The sequence below is a fragment of the Carassius gibelio genome, chromosome B21, assembly GCF_023724105.1.
Source record: "Carassius gibelio isolate Cgi1373 ecotype wild population from Czech Republic chromosome B21, carGib1.2-hapl.c, whole genome shotgun sequence".
Lineage (NCBI taxonomy): Eukaryota > Metazoa > Chordata > Actinopteri > Cypriniformes > Cyprinidae > Carassius > Carassius gibelio.
In genome coordinates, this window is record NC_068416.1 from 27,766,794 (window position 1) to 27,787,041 (window position 20,248).

The following is a 20,248-nucleotide window of genomic DNA, read 5'->3' on the forward strand; positions in this document are numbered from 1 at the left end:
ACCATTATAGCTTAAAGGGAATCCAAAGTGCACCCAAACACCAGACCTGTTGGTTATTGGAGGATCTTCTCATTTCTAGTCTGTTAAACGCATTGGCTATTTTGCAACGAGCCTTCAGCGTGTACTGAGTGAGCGAGCGCCTGCTGAGTAGCCTAACATAAACATATAAGATGGTGTTTTTTTCTTCTTCGGGAGTGTCAGGGGCGTTGCCTGTTACGTTGTTTGGGTTATTGGGCTACCTTGTTGAACGCATATCATTATATTTCTCTCTCTCTTTTTTTTTTTTTTTTCAAATATAATTAAATACTCCAACGAACCGTTCGGTATACATAATGCGTACCGCGTACCGAACCGAAAGCGTCGTACCGAACGGTTCAATACGAATACGCGTATCGTTACACCCCTAATATATATATAAAAAACTTAATATTGAGTAACTTGTTTAAGAAAAAAATTAAGATTTTGTTCAATTTGTTCGTGTTCTTCACTCACTGGTGAATAAGTTAAAGAAATAGTTCACCCAAAACTGAAAATTCTGTCATTGATTACTCACCGTCATATTGTTCAAAACGCATAAGACCTTCTTTCATCTTTAGAACACGATATTACAGTTTTTTTTATTCGCTTTGGTACTATTTTCACAAGCAAGGTGTACATTTTCACAACTCATAGTACTAATATCACATCAGATCATCAAAAGTGCACTTTTTTCAAACATTTCAGCATATTTTCGATTGTGTTAGTACAATACACAAAACCACAAAGTATCATTTTCACTACACAAAATAAGTGTTTCATCTTAATAAATGTTTCATTCACAGTAACCACCTTTCATAAATCTCTTACTCTCAAACTTTAGATTTTCATCTCTTCTCGTTCAGTTTAATACATTTGTCTATTATTTAATCCAACTGATCTTAATGGTTAATCACTGAACCGTTTGGTAAACCTATAGATTTTAAATTGGTTTTTCAGGAATATACACTATATGGATTTTGAGAACTACAGAAATAAAAATGCGGGTTTGTACGAACATATAAATTATGTCCAAGTGCCTGGAGAACTTGGAGGAAACATCTCCATGTGCGCAGCTATCTCTGAAGACGGTGTTGTAGGACGTAGGCCATTACTTGGCTCCTAAAATGCTGCAAATCTTATTGAGTTCCTTAATGAAATTGAACCAGCCTGTCAAGGTGAAGGGGTCACCTATGTAACTGTGTTGGACAATGTCAGATTCCACCACGCAGATGTAGTTCAAGCATGGTTTCAGGCCCATCCCCGATTCATGATCCTTTACCTGCCTCCATACTCTCCCTTCCTCAACCCTATTGAGGAATTTTTTTCAGCATGGAGGTGGAAGGTCTATGATCGCCAACCCCTTGAGCGTGCTACCCTCCTTCAGGCCATGGATGATGCATGTGATGATATCAGTGTAGACCAATGTCAAGCATGGATTTGCCACGCCAAAAGGCTTTTTCCAAGGTGCTTGAACAATGATAACATTCATTGTGATGTGGATGAGAATCTATGACCAAATGCTCAAGACAGGCTTGATCCTAAATAATGTAATGTGTGCACTAAATGTTATGTTTTCTTCTCATTTAGTTTAATTTCATTGTAGAAATTATACCTATGTTACAATTATATCTGAAAAATAAAAAAATAATTTGCCCAAATTATTGTAGAGGATGTCTTCATTGATCCTTCACTTGTTTACACATAAGATGGATATTTTGGAAATTATAGATTATGTAAATGTTGGGTAATGTATTAAATATATTGGTATATAAAAGTGTATTGCCTAATGTGAAAACTGTGTAATCTGTCTTTTATAATACTGGTTTATATTAATTTCAGCACTTCTAAGGCCGATTTGAAACCAGTATCTTGTATTGTTTGCCATTGGATGAACTGAATGTTAAAAGTACTAAACTGAAAGAAGATCATACTGTTATGTTTTGGTGATTAAACCAAATGTTCTCATTACATATTACAATAATCTGGTGTTTAAAACAATGATTATATGGAATGAAAACATGCGCTCCTGAATTAAAGCATAAGATCAGGTTTTGAAAGAATGACTAGCTGTGTTACAAGTGTGATCAGTTTCGATTTTTGTACTAAGAGTTTTGAAAATGTACACCTTATTTATACACCTTATATGTATACACTTATTTTCCCCAAATGAAAAAAGAGAAAGGGAACAAGTCCACAGAATGAGTACATTCTCAGAATTTGGCTACAAACAGTTCATATGATTCAATAATCACACAGTGAATCTCTCAGACCTTCGGCAGAAACACATGAAGACAGAAGAGTAAAACACTGAACCTTGTCAGATGGAGCAGCTGCAGTGAAATAAGAGAGAACAGATGAATATCAGTCAAGATACAAACAGTGGAGGATTTGGGACTCAACATCACAGGCTTTACCAGCTTAATTTACATTTATTAGAAACATTTATTCACATTTTAATTACAAATCTGCTGCTTGAAACACAGCTGCTTGATCAGGTCTTGTGAGTACAGAGTAAAAATCTGTGGGTTAGAAGGTGATAAAAAAGCACATTGGAAACAGTGTTCTGAAACCAGAGGTGTTTCATAACCAACAGCACTGTGAGGATAGTAAATAGTAGAGTCAGTAAATGACACACAAACCACAAACCACTCATTTAACAGCATGAACATCCTAAAGAACATGTAGAGGTGTTTATTCATTATCTCATTCATCATTGCGGTACATATTTTCATCTCATAAAGTCTCTTGTGTAGACCTGAACATTATCCTTCATCACCACATCAGCTCCTGAACTCATCTGATCACAAACAGATCTGTGTCTCACTGCTGCACTTCACTGACATCATTCTGCATGAACACTCAATCTCTGCTTCTGTCTTGTTTTAACCCAGTATTCTACTGTATGTATACATTTTCTTCTGAGTTATTAACTGAATATGATTCATCTAGCCACAATTTCCTTTGGTATTAATGACAAATACTTGGATTTCTGTGTAGCAGCTTTGAAATGAGATGAACAGAGACAAATATAACTGTAACTATAACTATAAATAGTTTTATTTCGATTAAATATCCTCAGATCCAATATAGATTTATCTCATAGGATTGCCACTTTCAATACAGTGGCAGTGGGGGGGGGGGTGGGGTGGGGTGGGGGGGAGGCACCCCTCGGGGCCACGATGACCAAGTTCCGATGACGTGCCAGTGGTGGTAAATCACAACTTAAAACATGTAACTGATCTACAAACATTTCTAAATGTTCACTTTTTTTTTTTGGTAAGTTAATCTATTTTATATAGTCTATTGTTAATTCTACAGTAGCCTATTGAATAATGCAATTATTTGCTTCACTTAGGCACTATGTTTTTTATTATTAAATACATCTATCTTATCTCTTAAAATAATGCTTATGTGTCTGACTGTAGGCCTTCACCTTAACCATAATAAACAAATTGCTAACACTTTGAAATAAGGTTCATTAGTTATCTACATTAATTAACATTAACTAATAATGATCTGCACTTATACAGCAATCGTTCATCTTTGTTCATGTTAATTTCCACATTTAATATACTTTATTATAATCTTGTTAATAGTAGCCCAATGCACTGAACTAACATCAACAATGAACAGCTTTATTTCTATTAACTAACATAGATGAATAAATACTGTAACAACTGTATTTCTTACTCATTGTTAGTTCATGTTAGTTAATACACTAATGTTTAAATTTCCATATGACATGAATTTTCAGAAAAATTAAAACAAGACGTAGTTACCCTGACAATGAACATTATTAATAGCAATTATAATGTGATTGCATAGTAAGTAGCAATATTGGTTAGTTCTGTTGTTGATTCAGGGTTAGCATCATCTGGGGTCCTCTGAGGGTCAGCATCATCTCTTCTCAGATGTTCTGGATCCAGACTGGAGCTTGTGTAAATCCTAGTTACCAAAACAGAGAAACAAATAGAGACATCATTAGCGTAGCTGCTGTTCCAACAAAGTAAAATTAATTAGTTTAACCCAAGCTAAAGAATAAAAATCATTTGATCAGATGCAACTACACTCACAATTTAAGAGATACATTATTCGAATGCTTGGCAAAAGAGATGCGTTTTTAATCTAGATTTAAACAGAGAGTGTGTCTGAACCTGAACATTATCAGGAATGTTATTCCAGAGTTTGGGAGCCAAATGTGAGAAAGCTCTACCTCCTTTAGTGGACTTTGCTATCCTAGGAACGACCAAAAATCCAGTGTTTTGTGACCTTAGGGTGCGTAATGGCTTGTAACGTGGTAGAAGGCTAGTTAGGTACGCAGGAGCTAAACCATTTAGGGGCCTTATAGGTAAGTAATGATAATTTGTAACTGATACAGAACTTAATAGGTAGCCAGTGCAGAGACTGTAAAATTGGGGTAATATGATCATATTTTCTTGACCTGGTAAGGACTGTAGCTGCTGTATTTTGGACTACCTGTAGCTTGTTTATTGAAGAAGCAGGACAACCACCTAGAAGTGCATTACAATAGTCCAGTCTAGAGGTCATGAATGCATGAACTAGCTTTTCTGTATCAGAAACAGATAACATGTTTCGTAGCTTGGCAATGTTTCTAAGATGGAAGAATGCAGTTTTTGTAACATTGGAAATATGATTTCCAAAAGATAAGTTGCTGTCTAATATAACACCCAGATTTCTGACTGTAGAGGAAGTAACAGTACATCCGTCTAGTTGCAAATTGTAATCTACGAGATTATGTTTACTATTTTTTGGTCCAATAAGTAATATCTCTGTCTTATCCGAATTTAATTGGAGAAAATTATTTGTCATCCAATCTTTTACATTTTTAACACAGTCTGTGAGCTTAGATAATTTAGAGGTTTCATCTGGTCTCGTTGAGATATATAGTTTCATATATATATATATATATATATATATATATATATATATATATAGAGTATCATCAGCATAACAGTGGAAGCTAATTCCATATTTTCAAATAATATTACCAAGGGGCAACATGTTGTCATGGTTGGTAAACCGTGATCTCTGGGGTTTTGCACTTTGTGGTGAAGTCTGTGTGTTTCGCGTCTGCACTGATTAGTTTGTGGGTGTCTCCGTTAATTGTCATCAGCAGCAGCTGTCACTCATTACAAACTCCCTTTATATTGGCTTGTCTCATGTCTTGTGTTTGTGAGAATGTTGTTTAATGTTGCTACATCTGTCTGTTGGCTTCAGTGTTGTTTGCTTTTGGATGTCCGTGTTTTCCCCGGAACCTCATCCACTCTCCGCACTATCACTCAGCATCAGACTTACCTTCGGCTCTATTCCTCACAGTTCCTGTGCCATCCTCTCCTGCTGCCTTCTCACCGTCATCACCCGGATTCCTCACCACCTCACCGCCATCTTGGATTGTCGTCTTCTCAGCATTGTCTTTGTACTCCTGTTTGTTTATTTACTTTTATTAAATTGTTAAACTTGCTATTGTTTCCAGTCCTTCCTTCACCCAGTCGTCACACATGTATATTGAAAATAGAAGGGGACCTAGGACGGATCCTTGTGGCACTCCATATTTTACTGATGATAAATGAGATGACTCCCCATTTAAATAAACAAAATGGTAGCGATCGGACAGGTAGGATCTAAACCATCTTAGAGCCTGCCCTTGAATACCTGTATAGTTTTGTAATCGATCTATGAGTATGTCATGATATATGGTGTCGAACGCAGCACTAAGATCAAGTAAAACTAGAAATGAGATGCAGCCTTGATCTGACGCAAGAAGCAGGTCATCTGTAAAGTGCAGTTTCTGCGCTATGGTGGGGCCTGAAACCCGACTGAAATTTTTTTTTTTTTTTTTTTTTTTTTTTTGCAGGAAGGAGCTCAATTAAGTAGACACAACATTTTCTAACATAGACATAAATGGAAGATTTGAAACGAGACTGTAATTTGCCAGTACACTAGGGTCTAGTTTTGGTTTCTTAATAAGAGGCTTGATAACTAAAGATAACGACGAGTTAACGATATTGAGAAGTGGTTCTTCGGCTACACGTAACAACTCTATCAGTAATTTAGTGGGTACAGGATCTAATAAACATGTTGTTGGTTTAGATAGAGTGATAAGTTTATTTAGCTCTTCCTGTCCTATAGTTGTAAAGCACTGCAGTTTATCTTTGGGTGCGATGGATGAAACTGAAGTGTTAGACGCTGTAGAATCTACATTCGCTATTGTATTAATAATGTTATCTACAGTATTTTATCAGTGAAGAAATTCATAGCCGTTACTTTTAAACATAGATGGAATATTTTAATCAGGTATTATTTGTTAATTAGGCCACTGTGCTAAATAAAAACCTGGTTATTTTCAATGAGTTTGTGAATATGCTCCACTGTTTTTTGGGGCCAGTCTATTCGACGGTTTCATCAGGCGAACGCGTCTGGCCCTAAGTTAACTTCCGGTGTGTGTTGTGTATATCGATCTGGCTAGCGGTGCCGTCTACAAACGCAGTTAACGTTAAGGTGATGAGTAGACTGAAGTTGGGCTCAGGTGGTTGTGCTGTGGGATGTGTTTTACATACATTTATTCATTTGTGGAGACTCGCCACGATTTTAAAACTGATTGATTTTCTAAAAGGCTTCGCTGAATAAACATGAGCACGTACTGCATGTTTAATAATAAAAATTTGCTGCTTTGTTAACAGTTGTTACTGGGGAAACCTCTAATTTAGCGCTTTAAAATTTCTCAAATTGCTGGCAAAGCATTTGCATTTTCATTAAGTCCACCTGATTTACGCAGCAAACATATTTGGTTTGGTCAGTGAGTTGGACTAGTTACCAGAAGGTTGCAGGTTTGAGTCTCAGTGCTGGCAGGAGTTGTAGGTGGAGGGAGTGAATGAACAGTGCTCTCTTCCTCCCTCAATACACATGACTGAAGTGCCCTTGAGCAAGGCACTGAACCCCCAGTTGCTCCCCGGACGCTGGATATATAGCTGCCCAATGCTCCGAGTGTGTGTTCACGGTGTGTGTGTGTGTGTATTCACTGCTCCTAGTGTGTGTTCACGGTGTGTGTGTGTATTCACTGCTACGGGTGTGTGTGTGCACTTGGATGGGTTAAAAACAGAGCACCAATTCCGAGTATGGTCTACCATTCTTGACACATGACATGATGTGACTTATGCTTTAACGATTTAATGATGAGTGGGCCCGGTGACATTTTGCTTCACTCTAAAAGAGTTTATTAGGTCGGTATACACAAGTCCTAATCAACGTATTTATGTATACACGTAAATGTACTATCAACGTGAATGTTAAAATCTCCCATGATTAGCGCCTTATCAACTGTGACCAGAAGAGGAAAATCTGCAAATTATTTTAGGAATTCTGTATACGGCCCTGTTGGTCTATACACAGTAGCAGAGCAAGAGATACATTAGATTTCTTTGGCATGTCTGACAGTGTAACATTCAGTAGAAGTATTTCAAATGAGTTAAACGTGTATCCTGTTTTCTGGGTAACATTGAGAGTATCACTATATATTGTTTACCAGTCTGACGGGGCTCATGCTTATAACAGTAGTTTGGTGGAGTTGACTCATTTAGAGCAATATAATCATTTGGTTTAATCCAGGTTTCAGTCAAGCAGAGCACATCAAAACTGTTATCTGTGATCATTTAATTTACAATAACTGCTTTAATAGAAAACTCTTTACTTCTCTTAAGGAGAACTCTTAGTAGGAAGATAAAAAATATTTTGAATACGGGCCCAGAGCTGCAGCTGAATGAGGATCATACTGTCACACATGGAGAATGAAGAGACTCATCACACACATCTAGAAATACCTGAGTCATTACGTGATTATCTAAACATGATCTCATGCTCTATCTACTTCAAGTACATGTAAACGGCACTCATTTGAGCAGCATAAAGCAGTCGTGGTTGCAGTTGGAAATAACTGTTTTACCAGAGTGTGCAGATGCATGAAATCAAATCAAAAGTAGATATTTGTGCCTTAAGATATATTATATATGAGTAATGTTATACTTGGTCTTGGTTTTTGAATATTTGGCTCGATATACTATTTCTTATTATTATTTTCTTAGAGCTTGGTCTTAATGAAACTTTATTTTTGTTCTTCATCTCTTAACCTCCTTTGAGATAGATGAATCTAGATTTATCAGCAACATGAGGATAAATCTGGGGAAATGTTTTAGAGAGTATTTAAAAATATATATATTTAGACTTATATATTCAGTTAATTTCTATGTTTCTAAGTATTCTTTTGTTTGTCACAATGGTTACTGATTACAGCTGTTTCTGGTTCAGTTAGGTCACATATTTAAACTCATGAGTTTCTGCCGTTCATTGTCTGGTTTTTGTTTCAAGTGTTCTATTTCCTTGTCAAGTCCAGGAAGTTGTTCCTCTGCATGACTTTGCGGTCTCAGTTGTTGAACTGAATCTCAAACAACACAAGCAGTCAATCAAAGACAGAGACAAAACCTCACACTTTCAGTTTCAGCATGTTTAGCTGTTCTTTAGAACTGAAGTCTTTTCTGTTCGCTGATTATGAGTAAGAACATCATCAGAGTCTTGCTCTTCTCATCTGAAGGTCTTTCCTATCATAATGTGTTTCTTCTGATGAGGTGATGAACTCTTTCTGAAGCTCAGACAACACAACATCAGCAGACATCTCGGAGTTGTGATGGATGGGTCATCTCTCTTCAGCTCGACACAAGGTGAATAAAACAAGCATCTTTAATGTCTGCTAAGAGTTTTTACAGCTTTACAACTTTTACAGCGAAGCCCGTGATCAAATGTGCTATCTATCTGAATTCTGTTGCCTCTTTAAAATACTACGAAGAAAGTCGAACATTATCTAAAAAAGGCACATCTTGCACCAGCATTAATTAAGCTCTTTTTCATGATCTCCTTTATGCTTCATCACGTTTTATGGGCTTATTTGTTGTGATAAATTTTGTCCAAATTGTTGTAGAATTTATAATAGATAATCTGTTAATGAAAAGATTTTTCCTATAGGTTTATATTACAACTGATATGGTGTAGCTAACTAGCCATAATGTTTCTAAATGTGCAGGCTTTTTCATAATACAATGCTATATATGACACTACAATTTTCATAGTGATGCAAATAAAGAAAACTCTTTGAATGAGAAGGTGTGTCCAAACTTTTGTACTGTATATACAAAACTGTACTGTATATCTGTACTGTATATATATAATAAACAGTAAATATTGTCCTGGTAATGATTATAACAAATGCTACAGTAAGAACTTTGGCACATTCTCATAAGAGCGAGTTCACGTCAGAATCCAGAGCCATGTGTGAAATGTGTTTTAATGAAGAGTGATGGATAAACCTGTCCTTCAGATGAAATAGATTAACTCATTAAGAGCCTGATCAACTGTTCAGAAGTAAGAAATCACGAATATCAATATATGAAAATGTGTTAAGTTAAATTCACATGGCATGTTGAATTAGAACATTCTGTCAAACTATAGCATGCTTCTATAGACATGAATAAACTGTTCACACTTCAACCAATCAATGTTCAAACCAAAACTATACACCCTTGTTTTTCAGATCTCATTGATTTGATCAAATTCAGTGAAGGTTGACTAAACTGATGATGGAGAACAGGGTTTTGAGTTACTGAGAACCAGAACCAAGCTGATGGATGAATAAATATATTCAGGCCCTTTATTAAAATACCTGGAGGTGAAGAATAATACAAATATTATCATTCACTCAGTACTTGATCTAATTCACAACTTTCTCTCAATTACAATTAAGTACAAATTAATGTTATTTTCAGTTGTGTTGTAGGCACTTAAACATTCCAGTACTTTATAGTAAATTACATTTTTATATTGCAATAATGAAGGTTTCCGTGCCACCTCAGACGAGTATGAACCTGCAGACTCTGACTCTGCTGCATCTACAGTCAGTCCCGCACCCAGAGTCCTGCATTATCAGACCCCCTGCAACCCGATCTCACGGCAATTCGTACATATTTTAGGAGGTGGCTAACCACACTCATACAAATTCATAAGATTTTTGCCAAATCGTACGTATTTTACGAGTTGCACAATTCGTATGAATTTGTACGAATGACCTCCACCTAACCCCGCCCCTAAACCTAACCAACACATGGGTTTAGACAAATAGTTTGATTAAAAATAAATCATTTAATAAAATTGACGGTATTCACGTTTCGGTTCTTCATCCATATGTTCATTCGATCCAATTTGATAGGAGGCACTGTCTCCAGAAACGAGGGGTCTGAGAATGCGGGACTCTGGGTGTGGGACTGTAGATGCAGCAGGTTTAGGATCTGAGTCTGCAGCTTCATAATATTGCCTTGTGAAAACACCAGTTTTCTTTTTCAGTGAAGTGTTTTGAGTTGTTCTAAACGCAGCTGCACTTCGAGTATCTTTACGCATATTAATAAATGTGCATCCACAGTTTTCTAACGTATTTACTTTAACTTCTTAGGTTATATCATTGTATTCATCCCAAATAACAAAAACTTATTTAATTGTTTGAACAAAACTGTTGCAAAGGACAATTTGGTAGTCCCTGGAAAGGCTATTGGTAGGGACATATCTTAATAATTCTACACTCCAGCTGAAGAAATAAACAAATGTTGTCAAAATAAATTAATTGCACAGTTCCATCAAACTGAACTCTGTTCAAAGTTTATATAAATGCACACGTGCACAGTTTGCAGCTTTAATCACTTTTTTTTGTAATTTAATGTCTTAACTGACAACAGAACAATGTGTGTATGCTCATTTCTTGTATGCTTTATTTATGATGAAGTGATAGGTTAGAGCGCACTCCTCATATTCTACAGTTGAAGAGTGTTTGCTGGGAGCACATTAAAACATTTGGCAGCCATTTAGACTAACCACATCTCATCAGAACGCATGCAGTTCAGTGTTTGGAGTTCATTTAGCACCTGTTTCCTCACCAAGCACAGACCGCAGTTGAAGTTCACGTCTCAGAAATGAACAATTTGCGGTCGAGATAAAGCGGCTCCATGGCTTAATGCTTTTCTTGTCAAGAAAATCAAAACAAAACCAAAAAAAAAAAAAACGGAAACACCAAGTAGTTGTGAGTTGTGATGGTCAAAGTGTTGTTGGCCACGTCACCTAGAACAGAAAGATAAAGCGCGATATACACTGTGGCTATTATTATCTCTATATAAACTGAAAGTACAAACATAACTAGCTGAAAAGTCAAAAAAAAAAAAAAAAAAAACCCCCACAACCCTGGAATAAGCGCGAGCAGTTTATCTGTCAGTCAGAGGCGTGTGAAAGTTGTGTTTGTTCTTGCGTTACTATAACAACAGTAGAGTTTTCTTTCAGAAGCATCAAAGTGATGAGTGATTAAGACACAGCTCTGATGCTGCTGTAATCACAAAATCTAAATCTGTTATTCTTGTGAGTCAAACATAGCCTATAACATAAAAAAGTCTGTTTATGAATTATGAAATTATGAACATGTTGTCTACCATAAGCTGTAAATAGACACTTTAGATTACATGAAGCTTAGTTAAAAAGTCTTAATATCAATTAGGCTATATGTTTTATTATCCTTCATCTATTTTGTAACCAATTCAAGTGTAACCGTAATGAAATCTTGTTATTAAACCATAGTTTAGGGATAGGTAACATCGGTCCTGGAGGACCACTATCCTGAAGAGTTTAACTCCAGGTCAAACTAAACAAGCTGATCAAGGTCTTCCAGATAACTAGAAAGCTACAGTCTGGTGTGTTTGATTTAGGGTTGAGCTGATAGTGGCTCTCAGGACCAAAGTTACTCATCTATAGTTTAACAAGAGCTGCATCCAAAAACTGACAGATGCTGTCTTAGGAAGACACATTCCAAGGGAGGAAGAATAGATGTATCCTTTGCTATGCCACAATTTTATGTTTTGCATTCAGTAATGGTTAAGCTTTAAAAAACAATAAAGTTTGCATCAGAAAGTTGTTTTATTTCACTAATTCCATTCAAAAAGTGAAATTTGTATATTCATTCCTTACACACAGACTGATATATTTCAAATGTTTATTCCTTTTAATTTTGATGATTATAACTGACAACCAAAGAAAATCCAAAATTCATTATCTCAGAAAATTAGAATATAATTTAAGACCAATACAAAGAAAGGATTTTTAGAAATCTTGGCCTACTAAAAAGTATAAAAATGAAAAGTATGAGCATGTACAGCACTCAATACTTAGTTGTGTCTCCTTGTGTCTGAATGACTGCATCAATGCGGCGTAGCATGGAGTGGATCAGTCTGTGGCACTGCTCAGGTGTTATGAGAGACCAGGTGTCTCTGATAGTGGCCTTCAGCTCTTCTGCATTCTTGGGTCTGGCACATCACATCTTCCTCTTCACAATACCCCACAGATTTTCTGAGGGGTTAAGGTCAGGCGAGTTTGCTGGCCAATTAAGAACAGGGATACCATGGTCCTTAAACCAGGTACTGGTAACTGCCAAGTCCTGTTGGGAAATGAAATCTGCATCTCCATAAAGTTGGTCAGCAGCAGGAAGCATGAAGTGCTCTAAAACTTCCTGGTTTAAAGCTGTGTTGACCTTTGACCTCAGAAAACACAGTGGACCAACACCAGCAGATGACATGGCACCCAAACCATCACTGACTGTGGAAACTTACACTGGACCTCAAGCAACGTGGATTGTGTGCCTCTCCTCTCTTTCTCCAGACTCTGGGACCCTGATTTCCAAAGGAAATGCAATATTTACTTTCATCAGAGAACATAACCGTGGAGCACTCAGCAGCAGTCCAGTCCTTTTTGTCTTTAGACGCTTCTGACGCTGTCTGTTGTTCAAGAGTGTCTTGACACAAGGAATGTGAAGCTGAAACCCATGTCTTGCAGACGTCTGTGTGTAGTGATTCTTGAAGCACTGACTCCAGCTGCAGTCCACTCTTTGTGAATCTCCCCCACATTTCTGAATGGGTTTTGTTACACAATCCTCTCCAGGGTGTGGTTATCCCTATTGCTTGGCATTTCTGCATGAAAGCACCTGATGAAACTGATTTCTTACAGGCTCCTGAGGCAGCGTGATGGTTTAATGATCTACAACAAAATAGAATGAGTTTAGGTGATAAATAAACAAATATTGAATTACTATAATACTGATACTTGTACACTTCTTTTCTACCACCATTTAAAGGCTTTGCAGGTGTTTTGAGTTAATTAGCTGATTAGAGTGTGGCACCAGGTGTCTTCAATATTGAACCTTTTCACAATATCTAATTTTCTGAGATACTGAATTTGGGATTTTCCTTAGTTGTCAATTATAAACATCAAAATTAATAGAAATAAACATTTGAAATACATCAGTCTGTGTCTAATGAATAAATATACAAGTTTCACTTTTTGAATGGAATTAGTGAAATCAACTTTTTTTGATAATATTCTAATTATATGACCAGCACCTGTATATTTCTGATTAACTTTTTCACTTTTGATGTTATTTATATCAAGGAATCAGTATTATAGTAATTCAATATTCATTTATTTATCACCTAAACTCATTCTATTTTGTTGTAGATCATTAAACCATCACGCTGCCTCAGGAGCCTGTAAGAAATCAGTTTCATCAGGTGCTTTCATGCAGAAATGCTGCCTGTGAAGTCATAAACTCAAACTAAACATGGTTTTGCAACATTAACAGCTGTTTCACAATGGTATTTGTAGTAAAACTGTGTTATACAAATGATAATCAATACGCAGACAAAGCCTTATTTTGTCTACATAAAGATATTTATTTTATTTGTTTTGTTTATTTGCTTTATTTATTTGTTTATTTGATTTGGGATTTATTTTAATATTTCACTTTAGTTTCTTTAGTTTAGTTTTTTGACGTTTCAGTTTCACAAAGAAATGTGCAGAATCCTAATTATAAATGGACACACTTTCATTTATAATTTGCTGCAAATCTCATTTTGTAAGAAAAAAAGGGAGAATTCTATTGCATTGAGTTAAGTGAATGGTTAAATGCCTACTGTAGACTGGTTTAGTGAACTTGCTATTGAACTAAACTCTTCATGTCATCTGTGTGATTTAACAGATATAGAGAGACTGTAGAAATGAAATAGCACAGAGAAAACTGCTAAAATCAACAGGACCCAGAGAAAAATGGAGACCAGAAATGAAGCACAAAGCAGTGAATCACAAAAGAAAAGCAGAAAGAGACACACAAGATGGAACAGCATGTGGAATATAAAGCCAAATTGTAAGTGTTTGTTCATTATGAAATGTTTAGTCTTCACACTTCTCAAGTGTTCACACTGCTGATGTTGAGACAGATTCAAGACTTTCTTCAGTCACAGATCAAGGTTTACAGATGAGTGATTGTGTGAATATGACAGGATGTATTATAGATTGAAACAAATCCAAAAAAATGAGGATAATCTATATATATTTGTGATTTCTAGTCTCACATGATCCAGATGGACTTAAAAAAGTTTTATTCAGATGTTTTCAAGAACACATAACGTCAGCGATGTCAGGATACCATCGACTGAAGACTAACATCTGAAGACTAACAGACTGTTCAGCTCCTGGACTCTTCCAGAGGAACCTTTTATGTACCTTGTTTTTTAATGGTTCTTCAAAAAAGTTAGCGGAATTGATTAAAATATCTGAATTAAGTTGTCTGTGATTTTTCTGTGTTGTCATGTTCATTAAAGGGCAGATATATCAATACTAAAAAACATGATCAGCAATGCAGTGATATGGTGGTGTAAAGTCAGTAACATGACATCATATAAATAAGAAGGAAACAGTCTAGTGAGTGAAATGATGAAAGTTCTAATATAAAAGTCTCTTTAAGGCAAGTCTCGGCGGCCATCTTTGAAACACCTCTCAGCTATGTGAGTGCAGCTCCTATCTCTTTTAATGGGGAAAAAATCACATTCTTCAAAATATATTTGAAATCACCAATGAAATCTGACAACATCGGTCTCATTAATGTTTCTTTAACAGTGTTAAAGAAAATCCCATCCTGATCTAGAAGTGCTTTTCGTTAACTGCAAGCCGTTCTATTCGCCGCGGGAGTTTCACTCGTTTATTCTGGTCTGTGTTTACATTCCTCCGCAAGCGCATGTGAGCTCAGCTTTACAGAAACTCTCTGATCAGATCACAGAGACAGAACAACAACACCCGGACTCTGCTTTAATCATTCCTAGGGTCTTTAATTAAGCCAATCTCTCCCATTACCTGCCAAAATACAGACAGCACATCACATGTCCCACCAGAGACAGTAATATATTGGATCACTGTTACACCACAATAAAGGATGATATCACTCTGTTCCACCAGCAGCTTTATGGCTCTCTGATCAATGTTTGGTTCATCTTATACCAACCTACAGGCAGAAACTAAAATCAGCTAAACCTGAGATAAGGACTGAGAAGTGTGCCTCTGAGAAATCAACCGTTTGTGGTGGTTAAGATACAGAGACCCACGTCTTAATAAAACACATTTCTTGTCAAGAAAAAAAGAAAAAGAGACAAAAAAATGCAGTTATGAGTGTAGTCAAAGTGTTGGCCATGTCACCTAGAATGGAAGGATATAGAGAGGAAAGTACAGTAAATATCAGCCAGTCAATCTCCATTTGTCTGATTAAAAGTGCTTTTATCCTTTCTGCATGTCTTTCAGCAACATAATGTCAATGCTATTCTTCATTTTATTTCAGTCATTTGTACACCATTTCAGCATTACGCCAGCCGTCAGTCAGAGGATCTGTGTAGGATAGCAGGGTTTTCTATCCGTCATTGTAAGATCTGGTGGTTTGCAGCTGCATGTAGTGCATGTGTTTCTTCACATGAGGAGGAAGTTCTCGCTCTGCGGTGATATTTCATGTGTATCTGTCAAACTAGCAAACAACACACAAGCAGCCGATTAAAGACAAACTGCAGCCAAAGCCACATCCTGTTAGTTTTGACATGCCTTCTGCTCTCAGAATTGAAGCCCTTTGTTGTTTGCAGAATATCAGAGGAGACTTGCTAGCATTAGAGACAAATCTTTCAGAATATCTGTCTTTCTGTTTTAGAACCATAGCCCTTTCCTAATGTGCATCTTCTCATAAGGTGAGGTTCTGAGGTTTACAAGCTAGATCCATGCTCAGACTACATCCGTGTGATAACAGACAACTGTTGCATGAATGAGAACGTACTACTAAACCAGGAGAGAAACAGACCAAAAGAATAACTAAAAACAACAGCATTCGTAGAGAGCGGCCAAACTGTAAGTATTTCTGATATTTAAGATTAACTTGTTAAACTGATGAGACACTGACTTGTGTTTTCACTGGAGCAGTATCTTTATAGATAACCTGAGTGTGTCATTGCTGCATATGATCTCATGTTGTGTACTGTTGCCAGAATATCATTGTGACCTGTGATAGTAACACCAGAACTAACTATGTTTGTGTTTAATCTTAAGTCAATTAAATAAATAAATAAATAGACAAATAGCATATTCAATTGTGAAAATTTGGCAAAGGGCACTCAAGAGCTTAAAAAGTATTGAGCTGAAGGGTTTCTTGACCATTTTAAAAGAAACATTGCCCTCTGAAATCATTCAATCTTAAAATATTGGAAAAGGTTTTAATTGGTGCCTCGCTAGTAAAACTGATCCTAATTGTTAATATTTATTCACTACATGAAGATAATCCGATTTCTATTATTTCCAGTTCATCATGATTCAGACAGACCTGTGGAGATTCAGTCTGATGATTCCCAGAGAAACATTCCCAGATGAGGTGAGATACTGATTACATACAGAGAATAATAGAGTAATAATAGAGTACTGTAGAACTATGATGAGTGATGACAAAAGCAGCAGCTCATTTTCATCATCACTGTCAGTCGCTGAAGCTGCAGATTCTGTAAAACAGACTCCTTCTTAAGAAACACTCAAGTCTTGATAACATTTGTACTGAGGACATATTTAAACCAGTTTTAAATCTAGTTTAAATTAATTCGATTTTTCCTATATTTTGTCTTCATGCTCTGAATGAAGCTTGCACTGTTTCAGTTTGCACTGTTTGTCCTGAATGTTTCGTTTGCACGGTCTGTGATCAAGAGTTTTTTATGTTTAGTTATGACAACAACTCCAGGATGAGTCTCAAAGAACCAAATAATCCTGGATCATGTCAAATCATCAACAATAAATCCAGCTAACAGAGTAATCTACACATGAAGAACAGACCCAGCGTTCATCAAACTAACAGTTTCTCAGATCCGTTTCTTTACACTGAACTTTTACTGACAACATTAGGTACATCACAGTTTCCTGCATCTGATAGTGAACATTTATATAAGACATGAAATTACAACACAGATGACAGGTCCATCAAAAAACATACATTCATATAATTCACACACTGAAATCAGTGATGAACTGCCTTTAACTGAGTGTTTTATCCTTTTGCATTATCAACGCACTATTTTCCTGTTTGATACTGTAAAGCTGCTTGGACTCAATGTGTAATGTTAAAATAAACAGCTGAACAACACTAGAAACAGAGCTCTATATGAACTCAATCACTGCTCAACAAACACTTTTATGGTTTCATGAAATCACCTTTATTTTTATTTATAATGCTTTAAACAAAATACATTGCATCAAAGCAACTGAACAACATTCATTTGGAAAACAGTGTCTCAATAATGCAAAATGATAGTTAAAGGCAGTTCATCATTGAATTCAGTGATGTCATCTCTGTTCAGTTTAAATAGTGTCTGTGCATTTATTTGCAATCAAGTCAATGATATCGCTGTAGATGAAGTGACCCCAACTAAGCAAGCCAGAGGCGACAGCGGCAAGGAACCGAAACTCCATCGGTGACAGAATGGAGAAAGAAACCTTGGGAGAAACCAGGCTCAGTTGGGGGTCAGTTCTCCTCTGACCAGACGAAACCAGTAGTTCAATTCCAGGCTGCAGCAAAGTCAGATTGTGCAGAAGAATCATCTGTTTCCTGTGGTCTTGTCCTGGTGCTCCTCTGAAATGATCAGGATTTATTAAAATTGAGTATATAGACTGAATAACTGTGAGACTGAAGCACTGCTGAAGCTTCATCATGTTCAGGATCAGGAAGCAGACTTACACCAGACTAAATCAAGCATTTCTCAAATAAACAAATGAACACAATAAACAGACTCATTGTTCCTCTTTGTCATGATATGTTTAGTTAAGTTTCTGTCTTGTCTTATGAGCTCTCATTAGTTTTCCACGGTTTCTTATTAGTTAATCCGTGTCCAGCTGTTCCTCCTTAGTTTTCTCATTTACCATGTGTGTACTTATAGTCCTGTTTCTGTTCTATCATTTATCGGTTATCAGTTGTGATATGATCTGTATCTAGTCACTAGACTCAGTAAAGTATATTTGAATTAGATGTCTTCTTCTGCTGTTCTCATTCCCAGTCAGCGTGTTACACTCTTCCTGCAGTCAGATCACCTGCTGCTTCCGAAAACTTAGACAGGTGACTTGCTGCTTGCTGTCTAATCAGTCAATGACTTTGCAGGCAGCGTTTTTACCCGAAGGCACCTCATGAAACGGATTTCGGACAGTCTTCTGAGGCAGTGTAATGGTTTAATGATCAACAGCAAAATATAGAGAGCTTTGATGATAACTAGGAGGATATTTCATTACTGCAATATTGATTTCTCGCTAGAAATCACATAAAAAGTGGAAAACGTTGATCAGAAACATACATATATCTACAACAGGGTCCGAATTCTGCCAAAAATACCAAGCCAAGGGCCACTGACCTATATATATATATATAGATATTATTATTATTATTATTATTATTACAATTATTATATTATTGTTGCTTTTGTTAAGATAATCAAAAGATGGTCTCAAGACAAATATTCAGATTTTGTTTTATTCAAATAATTGTGAATTTTTTTGCTTTAAGATACAGAAGAACTTTGCCTGTTGAATATTAAAAATAAATGAACATGCAAACCAATCTCCAGACTCGATCTCTTCTCTTTCCCTAATAGCAGATTCAATTATTATATCTGTCAGCATTAATATTTTTATACTTCAAACTGTAACACTGTGTCCAACCAGACGTGATGTGATAAAAAGTATCTTTTCTGTGTAGTTTTTATCCTAATCAACTGTGACAGTGACACGTGACAATAAGAAACACAGAATTGATTATTTTCAGTGTCCACTTTTCTTTACTTCACACTTGCCATGTTTTTGCTGTCACATCTACACTGGACTCCACAAACACTGCAAATCATTTGAGCTTTGTGTCAGCACGTCATAAACAAGAAGGGTCTGGCTGCAGACTTGCATTGCACTCTCAGACTTGCAGTCTAGTGACATCACTTGCAGTCTTTATTTTTTTATTATTTTTTTTTGTTCTATTTATTGATAACATTTTGTTTGAATCTCAACATTTTACAACAGTAGCCAGGTGGTGAAGACAAGAAAAAAGAAACTAAATTACAATGTCACTTTTTTTTTATTATTATTATTATTATTTTTTTTTATAATTACAATGTCACTTGCAACAGCAAACATGCTGAAGTGGAGAGGGCGTGGTTTTGTCTCTGTATTTGATTGACTGCTTGTGTTGTTTGAGATTCAGTTCAACAACTGAGACCAGAGTCACAACTTCCTGGACTTGACAAGGAAACGGAACACATGCACCTTACTCAAAAAACATATAACCACAGATCCAGTGACTTATTGTTTGAAATAATGCTGATATTGCAATTCAACTGAGGAATTAAAATGAACACTATCATTGTCATCATGTCGCTGAATCGTAATTGGAAGGAATGAAACCACATTAGTCAGACAGATGGACACAGTTATTCATAAATGTTCATATAAAACTTTAATAAGATACATCAGTCATTATTTTATTCAAGCAAATCAAGCTTTTTTGTGTACAGTGTGTTGTGTTGCTGAACATTTGTTACATTTGACTATGAAATAGCAAGAACATTCGCATTTTTGATTACCCATAAATTCTGACAAGGTTTTTATTTTTATTTATTTTTGTATTTTATTTTTTTGAATGAATAATTGAATAAATTTATTTTTGGTTTAAAAATATAAATACATACAAATTAAAAGGTTAAAACTATTAAAATCTATTTACTCATATATGTTTACATCTTGCACTATTTTCTCTAATATTTTC

The 20,248-nt window shown here is 36.0% G+C and overlaps 1 protein-coding gene and 2 long non-coding RNA genes across 3 annotated transcripts in view; 2 read left to right on the top strand and 1 right to left on the bottom strand.

Annotated features, from left to right (window-relative positions):
* Positions 1-20,248, bottom strand: part of LOC127986304 (apolipoprotein L3-like) — a 540,496-nt gene that overhangs the window by 204,839 nt on the left and 315,409 nt on the right. The window lies entirely within an intron of this gene.
* On the top strand, positions 8,476-15,380 carry LOC127986366 (uncharacterized). The gene is made up of 3 exons (XR_008160834.1): positions 8,476-8,750; positions 14,141-14,305; positions 14,508-15,380. It is a non-coding gene; the product is annotated as an uncharacterized LOC127986366 (long non-coding RNA).
* LOC127986342 (uncharacterized) lies at positions 16,006-19,054 on the top strand. The gene is made up of 3 exons (XR_008160810.1): positions 16,006-16,320; positions 16,769-16,837; positions 17,177-19,054. It is a non-coding gene; the product is annotated as an uncharacterized LOC127986342 (long non-coding RNA).